Genomic DNA, 12,390 nt, shown 5'->3' on the forward strand with positions numbered 1-12,390 from the left:
TTGACCTTCTAGTTCCAATATTCTTTTCAGCTTGTGCTCTTGTCTCTGTTTCTCTTGTAATGATGTTTTTTTGTGTGTGTGTGCATGTGTGTGTGAGAGAGAGAGAGAGACTCTGTCCTGTGTTTCTTTCTGTTTTGGTTATTTTCTTTGATAAATATTTCTTAAACTGGGGAATTTTTTAAGCTTCGTGTCCACTTCTAGTACTACACCATATTTTTGTTATTTTGATTTTTAATCATTTTATTTGTTTCTGCCTTCTGTTGTTAAGCACACATACATGACATTAGTGTTCATTAAGTATTTCTATGATTTGAAATTGATGTATTGTATTACTATTACTCTTTCTCTAGTTTCAGTCTTTGTCACAACAGATTTTTCTGCGTGAAAAGAGACTGTTGCTATAGGGCAGCAGCACCAACCCCCTTTTTATTTCCTCTTTTTTTCCCTTTCATTTTTCTGCCTGCTGCACAAATGTTTTTGTTTTTTTATCAAAGAAATTTGCTATGAGTTTTTTTTTTATGTACGCTAAGTGCATGTTACTCATAGAACCTCAGTTTTTCATCTCATCTGTATGACTAGCATTCATGCCAGCACTCTTGTGGAGAGGGAAAAAGTACTGGTGAGTTTTGGATTTGATCCAGCACCCTCACATTCTCTTGCTTCCTAGATGGAAGTGTTACCACATGGCCACCTCTCCACTCATTTGGCGTGTGTGTGAGTGCATCTTAGTGCTCAAGCATGGGGCTGAGAGAGAGAGAGAGAGAGAGAGAGATGGGTTGTGTATTTGATGGTGTAATTGCCCAACACCTTAAAGCTGTTGACATATTTAATAATTTATCCAGTGTTATCTGCTGTTTACATTGAATCACCTGTTTCCAGTATCTCTCATTTTTCCCTTTCAAAGAGATTGCTTGATATTACTGGATTTGAGATTTGGACATATTATCAGATCTAGCATAATCTACAAGACATGCTTTCTGTGTAACATTCCTTTTCGAAACATTCCTGATTCCAAGTTTTATATGAAATACCAATTCATGGATATGTTGTTTGAAGATTTGTTGTGTTGTGTGGGGATTTCCCGATAACGAACAACAGACAAATCAGTTGTTTGTGATGTATACATGAAAGTCCACAAGAGCTTCAACATTAGTTCCAGTGTGTGCAAGGGGTTAAAATGGAAATTCTGATAAGTGTTTCAGTTCCTGAAAATGATTGGAGGAAGCTGGGCTGAGAGATGGGAAGAAGAGTTCATTTTAGAAAAAAAGATAAAATTTATAAATTTCCAATTAAATCTAAATGGCGAGCCAATATGTGAAGTCAGGATTGATAAGGAGCCTGATTTTGTTGTTGTTGACAAGTCCTACCCCCCTCTCTGGCTGAAACATCCCCAGTTTGGGATGGTACATAATTTACCAAATGTTAAAAAGCACTTCATATTCAGAAAAATGAGGTTAAACCACTGAAGAACTGGTTAGAGTAATGTATGCATAATATATTCATGCCTAATGGACAGAATTATCAATAAATTGATAATTAAAAAGGTCCTTTTATTCAAACCCCCAAAAACTGCACTGCATAAATCACTTGCGTATTAATATTACTCTGTAAACTTTTTTTTCACCTCAGCAGTCAATAATAATGGCTATCTGATGCCATGATGAACTCAGTATGGTACCATAATGGTCTGTCTGAGTACTGTCAGTCATATAAATGTTGAGTTGTGCTGACAGCAAAATGATAACAAACTGCATGGTGTTTACTTTCTGAGAAGAGAAATCAAAACTGAATGTGGAAGCAGTATGAATGAAAACCTGAAGGTACCAAATCAAAATGTAAATAGATGTGCTGTTAACTTTGTTGTAGAACTTTTTGCAGTCAATATTTTAATCAGACAGTTTTGAGGTGATGTAGCAATGTCCTTGTTCTGTTTTCACCATCTTTGTTATTATTTATGGTACCGGGAGTGCATGAGTGGGAAGTCTTGAATATCTTGAAAGTTTCATGTTTCAGTAAAATAATCAACTTAGTTTTGAGGAAAGTGAATTCAGTGTGCAAAGCTAGAAAGGGAAAAATAAAGTTTTTGATCATCAGAATATTTTTGAGTTGCTGGTTCTGCCTGATACAGTGATAGGTCAACCACCCTTCTTCTTGGTCAGCAGTTTGATTGCTTATCTCTTTTATTTATATATATGTAGGTATGTATAATTAATTTGTTTACTTGTTTCGTAATTTTCTTTATCATTGGAAATGGAATCATTTGTCTATTTTACCAGCACAATGACCAAAGTATAGTTAAAAAAAAGAAAAAAAAGAAAGTAAACTGCTTTCCATTTGTTTAATGAACACTCATCAACTCGGTGCTTTTTATAATTTTGGGTCAGTTTTTTTGTTTTGTTTTTTTTCCCCCACCTGCAACATATACTTTTTAAAAAGTTATTGCTATAACACAAATTTACCACACAAAATACAGTACAAAATCCTTGACTGTTGAAAAATATTTGGAAAAAAATTATTTAACAGTATATTCAACAAAAAGCAAGCAGGTTTTATGATATCATAGATTTTTTTTTTAAATGCATGTCATCTCTCTTACTTAGTGCTGCAATTTTTTTGGATAAGGTTCCCATGTCATGTTCATGAATTTGTCACTGCATGTCTTTGCTGGTTCTTTTTGTTGTTTTAAAGATCTCAGAAAGAAGAAACACACACACACACACACACACACACACACACACACACACACACACACACACAAACAAAAAAATATCCGTACCAACAAAACAGCTTGAAAGTTTGAACAACATTAAAATTTTTTTTGCCTTTTCATCGCTTGCTTCTGAACATTGTCATAATGTGTTGGATATATTTATGTGGGTACTGTTGACGATATTTTGTTGTTGCTGCTGGCTTATTTTGATGGTTTGTTTCTGATGCTGAGGGAGAGTTTGTTGACAAAACGGTTTTAAGGTTTTCCTTCATAAGTTATACTTATAGACCTTCTCCATGCCAGACTCTTGAGGTGAAGGCTTGTCAGGGTGATCAGTGAAGGACCAGATGGGCAGAAATGCTCTTGGTTTGTTTGCTTGCTTTGTGTGTGTGTGTGTGTTTTGACATGCCCCCTGTTTAATTCATGACAGGTAGAGAATTTGCCTTGTATGTCCTGAGAACAAATGAAAAAATGTCAGAACTTTAATACTTATTCTCAGGTCTGCTATCAAGTGAGAAGCAAATTATTTCACTTCTTGTGTCGACCAAGCTTGCATTTAGCAGTCACCTGTTCACTTGGGTCTTCTCGATGAAAACAGCAAGCCCATATGACTGTTGCCAAGTAAAGGAATGAACAGTGAAATAACATTTTCAAGCAGTGACTAAGAGGACAACTGGTTGAGAGATCCCCCTCACACACAGAGAGAGAGACACACACACAGACAGAGAGAGAGAGAGAGAGAGAAAGAGAACAGTAGCCATATTATAATGTGTCAGTTTAAGATGTTCACATATGCTACTCCACATCTGTAAAAAAAAAAAAAAGAAAAAAAGAAAAGAAAAGAAAAAAAAGACCATTTGCCTGTCCCAAACTGCAAACCCCAACATGCTAACCAGGCCTTGAGAGCCGACCAAACGCTGCCAGGGTTGGAAGGACGCATCAAAGTGTGCACACTGATCCACAGGCTACACCACAAGTGATGTAAAAAAAAAAAAAAAAAAAAAAAGTGCAGATCCCTGACCTTAGCTGGTCAGAAGAGAGATGGACACTGTTCACATAGACTGGAGATGTTAACTATCTGTGATGATCAGTCAGCATCCACAAACAGTTGTGACTGGCAGGGTTTTAAAGAGCATCTGTATTGGCCAGTCTAAGACAGTACTTCACAAGTTACCCCAGTGGAATGAAGTCATACACACACACACACACAGAGCTTGTGATGTCAGGCGTGACAGGTCATTGACATTGTACTGGTACACTGGGGAGAGCAGTGCAGAGGGTGTGCGAGTTGTGTGCTGTGCTGATAGTCTGAAAGTGAACATATAAATTTATTATAATTCATGGTTTATGAACAACCAGGCCGGACTTTTGGAATGTTGAAGTATCTTCTGATTAACATCAGGCATGACCCATTCTGTCACACACACACACACACACACACACACACACACACACACTGTGTCTCTTTGAAGACTGAATTGTAAAATAATAATAATAATGCATAATACACCAATGCCACTCAATCAAAGCGCCTTACATTATCCAGTAGACTATAAACATGCCTCAGAAAACACATCTGACAATGGAAAACATCCAGTGTGTTCTTATGAATTAAAAAGCACACTTAAGATATGAATCAGATTATAAAAGCTATGAAGTAAATAAGGCTTAGATTAAAACAAAATGCATTTCATAGAACACACACACACCCACATGCACACACACACGCGAGCGCGTGCGCGCATACACACACACACACACACACATATATAGATGTCCCTCCATTACAGACACACACACACACACACACACACACACACACACTGACATTAAATATCAACTGCACTAAAAACAAAATTGCATAAGCATTAAGATATTTCTTATATTCTAACACAGAATTATGTTCGGACATATTAACATGCCTACACACTTACACACACGTACCAGTGCACTGTACCCTCACAAACACATGTACACACGCACGCACACACGCGTGCGTGCGCGTGCACACACACACACACACACGCGCCCATTAAAAAATAACCAGATAGAAAAAATGCCATCATATCTAAGACCAAAACTACATAAAATACACAATGCATTAAAACAGGACTACAAAAATACTAGTACAAAGATGCTTGTTAACAGGCATACCTTGATTTAACCGTTTCGCCCAGAACAAAAATGCTTACGGAAAAGGTAAGTTTTCAGATCTGACTTAAAGGAATGTAGATCAGAGGCATTCCAAAGAGATGAAGGTAGAGAGTTCCACACTTGGGGAACCTGAGCTTTGAAAGACCTATTTCCAGCGCATTTCAGATTAGTCCTTGGAACTTAAAGCAGCTTTTCAGAACTGGATCTTAATGTTCTGTGTGGTTCATATGTTTCCAATACAGAGGAGAGATACAATGGAAGAGACTTGTCAAAATGTTTGAAGGCAAGTGTTGCTAACTTATAGTGAATGCGGGACTCAATTGGAAGACAGTGTAACTGATTCAGGAGAGGTGTAACATGATCAGATTTCTTTTTGGTGAGAACCAGTCGTGCAGCATTGTTCTGAATTTTCTGTAATCTGTTGATGGAGGAAGATGGTAAACCTGCGAGAGTGGAATTGCAGTAATCCAGTCTGGACAGGATAAAAGAGGAAACCAACTGAGCCATATTTTTCTCTGTGATGTAGGGTCTGACTGAGGTTAGCCTTCGGAGATGAAAATTACATGAGCGACACAAGAATAAAATTTGGTCGTTCATAGTCAAGGTTTGATTGATATATACACCCAGGTATTTGGCTGATATTTGAAATGATACCGAAGCAGGGCCAAACGTAACTGGGTCCTTTTCTGTTGCCATAAGACGAGTTAGGTCTCTAATGGCTAAGAGTTCAGTTTTGTCTTCATTGAGCTTTAGCTTGTTTTTGTCCATCCATGTTTTTACATCAGCTACACAAGCTTCCAATTCAGTAATGACTGTTTTAAAATCAGATGGTGGAGCGGCTTTTTGTAATTCTGTGTCATCTGCATATTCATGGTAACCAAATGAGTGCCTTTTGAAGATGTCAGACAAAGGCTTAGTGTACAAAGTGAACAAGATAGGCCCTAAGACTGATCCAGAGGGACACCAAACACAAGAGGAATGATTTTAGAGGTACTATGTTTTACTTTAACCTTGAGTTGACGATTTGAAAGATATGAAGAAAACCATTTTAAAGCAGTAGATTTAATGCCAAAGGTAGTGCTAAGACGATTGATAAGAATTTGGTGGTCAGTTGTATCAAATGCCGCTGACAGATCTAAAAATGCCACTACAGATGTAAGTCTTTTGTCTGTGTTTGAGAGGAGACTATCTGTGACCGAAAGGAGGACTGTTTCTGTGCTATGGCTTTTCCGATAAGCTGACTGACAAGTTTCAAGCAGGCCGTTTTCATCAAGATGTTCCTGGAGCATGTATGTAGTTGTATGTGCATGAAAAACTAAAAGGAAGAGGTAGGGAAAGAAGTACTATGCCCACCATGGGGCCAACAGATTCTATTGACAGTTAAGTCCAGTCTGGTAGACAGAGATTCCACCGATATATCACAACTCAATTCCAACAAATGTTTTGTTCCTGTGTGCAGAGAACTATTGATCTTGAAATAGAACAGTATTCCTTCAGTACACATGATAACTAATCTTGAAACTGAAACAGTACTTCCCCAGGGTGATTTATTTAGGAACAGGGTATTGAATTGAAACTTGGTACTTAGGGACTGAGATGACTGAATGGCTGATGTCATGGACCAGGTTCTATTCCCCATGATTCAACTGAAAAATGCAACATTTCTTGTTTTTTTTGTTTTTTGTTATTTTTTTAGTTCGTTGTGTGACGTCCAAATTAAAGCAGATTTCAGAAACCAAAGAAATTTATTTCCCCCCATGTTGCTGCATGTGTTTATGTAGGTACTTATTCAGAAATAAAAATCAATATTTATGTATACATGTATACATACTTAGTGTGAGTGGGGTGGGTGGAGGGTGTGGATAAAAAGTCTATGCAAAATTCTTATGATGGTGGTAATTAATATGCTTAAATCTCATCATGTTAAAAAAAAAAATTATGATTTATCCAAAGTATAAACACCTGGTTTGAAATATTCTTGAAAAACTAGAAATTCTAGAGTTTCTATGAATATTATGAGATTGCATGGTTTCTGTTGAAGTTTTTGATGGTTCTGAATTTTGAAGTGATGTTTGCTGATTTCACATGGGCTTTTTATGATTCATTTTATTATTTTAAAAAAAGAATTTTGTGTAATCATGTTTTTAGCTGATGACTAAAATGAATTTCCTGACAGCGCACATTGGAGACAAGCTTGATTTTTTTCCCCCTTTGTCTTGCACCACTGCATACATTCCCTTTATTCAAACTTTATCATTGAAAAAAACAAAAACAACAACATAATTTATTCATTGAAGAATCAAAAGAAGAACATTGTTCTGAATATGTTTACTTTTGAAGCTGAAATTGTGTTGTTTCCCCCCCTCCACTCTCCTGGTCTGGAGGAAAGAACTATCTGGTCTTTCAGTTGTTTCCAGCAGTTGGTGGGTCAGAATGCCAATGTCTGGTGGTCTGTGCTCAATGATAGTCATGCTTGTTTGTGCATCTGCTCCTTTGGCCACATCAAGAGGGTTTTTAACTTTTTTCCTCATGGGATGTCAGGGGTCTTTCAGTATAAACAGCATCCCCGCCTTCTGGAAATTCTGTGCTAGAAATTTCCTTTTTTCTGTCACTCTTTTTTTTCTACCTTCACTGTTGTCTCCTTTTTCAGCCTTCCCAGTCCATTCCCCTTTCTTTTTTCAAGCAAGCCTTGACACTTTTTTTCTTTTCTGCAGTCTATGATGTACTATCTGAGCTGTTTTGTTCTGGTGATTAGGTAGTGAGATGTAAACACTGGGATGGGCACTAGCTGCCCATTTTGCAGTGTTATTTGCCTTTATGGCCTTTTTTTATGTATTTTTTGTTTGGCTTTGAAGTATTGTTTTTTCTTTTTTTTAATGATTTTTTAAAATCTGGGGATGATAAATTAAATGGAACGGCTGGTGTCATCAGCATGGCCTAGTCTTACTTGCCATTAGGAGCTAAATGGTTAGGATACTGTGTCATGAACTGTTTTGTGGGTTTGTCTTGGTGTTTTTTTTGTAGATGTGACAGTTGTGTGTTGACATAGTTGAGCATTTGTATGGTTTGACAGTCCTGATATGGCCCTGTGCTGTCGACTGGACTAGGAGCAACAAGAATAAGAATAAGAATCAGGAGGATTTTTCCTGTCATTATTTACCATCGGCCTACACACCTCTCAGGTGTGACAGTCAACACTGCTGTTGTTATCCCTCAGCTTTCAGTGATTTTTGTTTGGTTTAGGCTTTTGACTGGGGAGTGGGGAAAGTTGAAAAATTCATTTTGTCAAATTCATTTTTTGATGCAGGTATGGTTGGCAAGAGATTGTGATGTTGATTTGGTGTATCTCCTCCTGGTTTAATTAATTCAGTACACAGAAGTTGTTATTAACTGTCATTTTGTCTTGTTTAAATCAGAACACAGAAGATTAAGTTTTGATTTTATTGAAACATTTTGTCGTGCTTAAATCAGAACTCAGAAGTTATGGGTGTTTTTATTTGAATATTTTGTCTTGTTTAAATCAGAACATGGTGGTTGTTCATTTAAACATTTTGTCTTGTTTACATCAGAAAACAGAAGTTGTTATTAACTGTCATGTAAACATTTTGTCATGTTTAAATCAGAACACCGAAGTTGTTATCAACACAGTACTGTCATTTAAACATTTTGTCTTGTTGTACTGGGTGACCCTGTCAACATGTTGATAAATTCAATCTCAGTTTTGCTGTACAGATTACAGACAGAAGGCCGGTTTGTTCACCTCAATCAGTTTGTTTTTTGCAAATGATTTGTGTGATTTAAGAACATTTTCTGTAAATGATGTATTATGTGGGAGAATAAATGATGTACTCTGTGGGATGTTTGTTCTCTGGGCTCACAGTGAATGTTTGGTATGTGCTTTGCTTTGATATTTATCTCCCCTTCACCCTCCTTACATATGTATAAATAAATATATATATATATATATATATAAATGTGTGAAATATGCTGTTGGAATTTTCAGATAGAACCACTTTTCATCGGAACATTCTGTTACTTTTTGTGATGGTAGTGTTTTCATTTTTTATAAAACGGCTGAAAAACTGTTGGGTTTTTTGCTTAAAGGATTCAATGTTTTGCTTTACAGACATTAAAATCTTTTATGTTTGGAAAAATGTTGCTCTCATTTTTTGTTTGTTTGTCATTTTTATTAAAAACAAACAACACAATGCAGATCATATGTCTGTGCATTTTTGTTGCTTGAAGCAAACAGCAGACTGACAGAACTGTTTCTACCTGTTGTTGAGGGTAATACATGAAAGGAACAGAACTGTTGTATTTAGCTCGACTCAACAGGGTGTGAAAGTGGGTTTCCTGTGTATTGGTGTGCAAATTTTGCATATATATGGATTTTGTTCTCCATTTCTCTTGTTCCTTTTTCTTCAGCTTGTATGTCAGAAGGGAAGAGATGGATGGAGCATGTATTTGTGGTGTGTGTGTGTGCGCGCGTGCTTGCCTGTGTGAATTTTCTTTTGGTACATTTTATGGCTTTGATTCCTTAAATCTCCAATTTCTGTTCTGTTTCTTAAAATATGAAAATTATAATCGCCCTCTTAATAATAATAATAATGGTATTTATACAGCGCTGAATCTTGTGCAGAGACAAATCAAAGCGCTTTTGCACCAGTCATTCACACGCATGCATAACTCTAAAACTGTAGAAACTAAAGACAAGGAAGAGGCAGGCAAGGGAGGCTATTTTGGGAAGAGGTGGGTTTTAAGGCCAGACTTGAAAGAGTCGAGTGTGGAGACTTGACAAAGTGAAAGAGAAGTTCATTCCAATTGCAAGATCCAGAGACAGAGAAAGAACGGCGGCCAACAGTCGAGTGTTTGAATCTGGGTATGCGTAAACAGAGTGGATCCGAAGCCGATCGTAGTGAGCGAGAGTGTAGAGGTGAAGGCAGCCGCAGAGATAGGAAGGGGCAGTTTTGTGAATACATCTATAACATAGAGTGCTGATCTTGTACTTTATTCGGTGTGAGACAGGGAGCCAGTGGAGATGTTGCAAAAGAGGAGTGATGTGCTCAGATCTTTTCTTTCTGAGGACGAGTCGGGCAGCAGAGTTTTGTATGCGCTGAAGGGACTGAATGGATGAAGCAGGCAAACCAGACAATAGAGAGTTACAGTAGTCAAGGCGAGAGAGAATGAGAGAAATGACAAGTCTAGATGTTGCGTCAGTGGACAGATATTTCCGGACGGCACTGATGTGCCGCAGTTGACAGTAGCAGGATTGACATGTCTGACTGATACATTTTTGCATGGACAGTGTGTTGTCAAGGACAACACCAAGGTTCCTGACTGAACTGGAAAGAGGGATGGATGTACTGCCAAGTTTGATTGTGTCAATTGTGATGGAAGACAGTTTTTGTTTAGTTCCTATGATCATTGCTTCAGTTTTGTCCGCATTCAATTGCAACTTATTTCGAGTCATCCAGTTTTGAATGTCCAGGAAGCAGTTGGATGTTTCTTTTAAGAGCGACACTTTTTCAGGGGTATCACTCTTCTGGAGTTGAGTGTCATCAGCATAAGAATGATGACTGATATTATGGCGGTTGATAATTTCAGCGAGAGGAGCAGTGTACAGTGTGAAGAGCACTGGGCCTAAAACAGATCCCTGTGGGACTCCATGTTCGATTTTAATGGGTTCAGATTGGAAATGATCAACAATGACAGACTGGAATCAATCAGTGAGATAAGATTTGAACCAGTTTAGAACAGTGCCGTTGATACCAAATGTAAAATGAAGACGGGGAAGAAGGATTGAATGGTCTATCGTGTCAAAGGCAGCTGACAAGTCGAGAAGAGTGAGAAGGGAAATTTTTCCTGAGTCAGACGCTATCAGTAGATTGTTCAGAATGTGGAGGAGAGTGGTTTCGGTGCTGTGGTCAGCGCGATAGGCAGACTGAAATGGGTGGATGAGATTGTTGAAACAAAGGTGGTTGTTGAGCTGCTTGAGGACAGCTTTTTCAAGGAGTTTGGACATGAATGGAAGATTAGAAACTGGTCGATAGTTTTTCAAAATGTTTGCGTCAAGGTTGGGTTTCTTCAGAAGAGGCCGGACAATTGCAGTTTTGAAAGTGGATGGAAACGTTCCAGTGAGAAGGGAGAGTTGACAATATTGGTGATTGTGGGGAGAAGCTGTGAGACACACTGGGAAAAGACCGAGGCTGGTATAGGATCGAGCTCACAGGATTTTATTGTCATTTCTTTCAGGATTTCATGAACTTCTGTTTCAGTCAATGGATTAAAGGAATGGAGAGGAGTGCCGCTGAATTGAGGATCAGGATGAGCAGGTTGGAAAGACATTTGGTCTAAGATGGTACGAATATTTTGGACTTTGTCGAAAAAGTGGAGAAGACATTGGGCAGGTAAAGTGTAGGCAGAAGGAAGAGGAGTCTTTTTTGCAGTTCCAAGAAGATTTGACATGACAGAGTAAAGAGATTTGGTGGATGTGGCATCGAGAACTTGAGAAGAAAAGAAGTTTGTCTTTGCTGATGGGATCATATGTTTGACTTTATTTGTTTTCGGAATATTTGATTGTGGACTTGCAGTTTTGTTGATCGCCATCATCTTTCCAGTTGGCGACGTTTGCGTTTTGCAAGTCGAATGTCTTGTGTGTACCATGGGGCGGAAGGTCTGTCAGGGAGCATGCGGGTAGTGGGGGGTGCATGTTCATCCAGCAGTTGATAGAGGACAGTGTTGTAATGTGTGGATACTTCGGTACGGGAAGAAATTTTGGAAAGGCGTTCAGCAGCTTGAGAAGAAAAAGTGTTAATGTTGGTGGATTTCAGGTTGCGACGAATAACAGATTTTTTGGTTCTGGTAGGTTTTGAAATATTAAGCAAGAATATAACAGCAGAATGGTCGAAAAAAAGTTTGTCAGTTACAGTTAATGACGCAACCATGGCATCTGAGTCACGTGCGATGAGCCAGTCCAAACGTATGACCATATCTGTGTGTTGGTTCTGTAACGAACTGAGAGAATGAGTGGACAGAGATAGACATAGGTGTTTGACATCAGTGGAAGTCTGGTTGTCGAAATGAAAACTGAAATCTCCGAGGATAAGTTTGCCAGAACGAAGGTTGTAGTAATCAAGTAGTGTTCGGACTCATCGTGAAACAGAGAAGACGTTAGGTTGTTTTTACGACTAGGAGGATGACGATAGAGACAACAGAAGATGATTGAGTGACCTGGAACACTGAGAGTGATTTCTAGCATTTCGAAGGTATCATGTGAAAAGGCGTGGTTATGGGAGAAGGAGAGGGAAGACTCCAAGATATCTCTGTAGATGGTGGCGATGCCACCTCCACGAGACAATCGAGGAAGTGACATGGTTTTGTATCCAGGGGGGGTCAGTTTGTTTAAGTTTGGGTTCGTGGCCTTGTGACTTTAACCAGGTTTCGGTAAGAAATATATCAGTTATTTTCAAAAATAAAATCAGAAATATAGTTAGTCTTTTGATCAGGGCAGACAGATTGAGCATTGA

Source organism: Babylonia areolata, chromosome 20 (assembly GCF_041734735.1).
Source record: "Babylonia areolata isolate BAREFJ2019XMU chromosome 20, ASM4173473v1, whole genome shotgun sequence".
NCBI classification, from domain to species: Eukaryota; Metazoa; Mollusca; class Gastropoda; order Neogastropoda; family Buccinidae; genus Babylonia; species Babylonia areolata.